This window comes from Penaeus monodon, chromosome 32 (assembly GCF_015228065.2).
Source record: "Penaeus monodon isolate SGIC_2016 chromosome 32, NSTDA_Pmon_1, whole genome shotgun sequence".
Classification (NCBI taxonomy): Eukaryota; Metazoa; Arthropoda; class Malacostraca; order Decapoda; family Penaeidae; genus Penaeus; species Penaeus monodon.
In genome coordinates this window covers 33975080-33975396 of record NC_051417.1, presented here as the reverse complement: position 1 = coordinate 33975396, position 317 = coordinate 33975080, and the positions used below count along the sequence as shown (strand labels likewise).

General features: G+C 40.4%; 1 protein-coding gene across 1 annotated transcript in view; it reads right to left on the bottom strand.

Annotated features, from left to right (window-relative positions):
* LOC119593830 (serine protease 44-like) overlaps positions 1-317 on the bottom strand; it is a 97765-nt gene that overhangs the window by 96862 nt on the left and 586 nt on the right.

Here is a 317-nt window from a genome sequence, read left to right as displayed (position 1 = left end):
CATGAATAATAACAAGTGTTGTTTATCGCATTCACGGGCATTCGCATTATAACGTTCGCGGAAATGCCAACGGTTATATTATTCCCCGCACGAAGACCACTGAGATAGAGTGTTTATCTTCTGCTACCTTATATCGTCATGTAACTTTCCTTTCCTGTCGATGCACCATAAACCTTTTTGTCACTTTTAATTTACTGGTGTTCTAGCATTTTTGACAGCACCCTCTGAAATGTAAGAATTAGCTGAGCCCCTATTCTGACCAGTTACAGCAACAAACACTGTAATGACTATAAGCGAGTGTGCGCGGGATTTTACAA